Raw genomic sequence first — 381 nt, forward strand, 5'->3', positions numbered from 1 at the left:
TATAGCGTCTGGGGTCTTAAAGGCTTGAAGATAAACCAGTGGCCATCTAACTCAGAAGCAACAAAGCCCACATGGAAGAAGCACACCAGTCTGTGTGACCACGAGCTGTCGAAGGGATCAGGTATCAAATATCAAAGAACAAAAAAATCATATCATTGTAAAGGTGGGTGTGTGCAGAGTTGAGACTCAAAGCCCATTGGTAGGGAACTGGACACCCCCTTACTGAAGGGTTGTGGGGAGGGGATGAACCAATCAATGTGGAGGGTAGCAACGATGAAACATATAACTTTCCTCTAGTTATTGATTGCTTCCTCCCCTCCAATATCATGATCCTAATTCTACCTTACAAATCTGGCTAGACCAGAGGATGTACATTGGTAC

Source organism: Echinops telfairi, unplaced genomic scaffold, assembly GCF_000313985.2.
Source record: "Echinops telfairi isolate 266 unplaced genomic scaffold, ASM31398v2 ScPeMD7_7424;HRSCAF=8462, whole genome shotgun sequence".
NCBI lineage: Eukaryota > Metazoa > Chordata > Mammalia > Afrosoricida > Tenrecidae > Echinops > Echinops telfairi.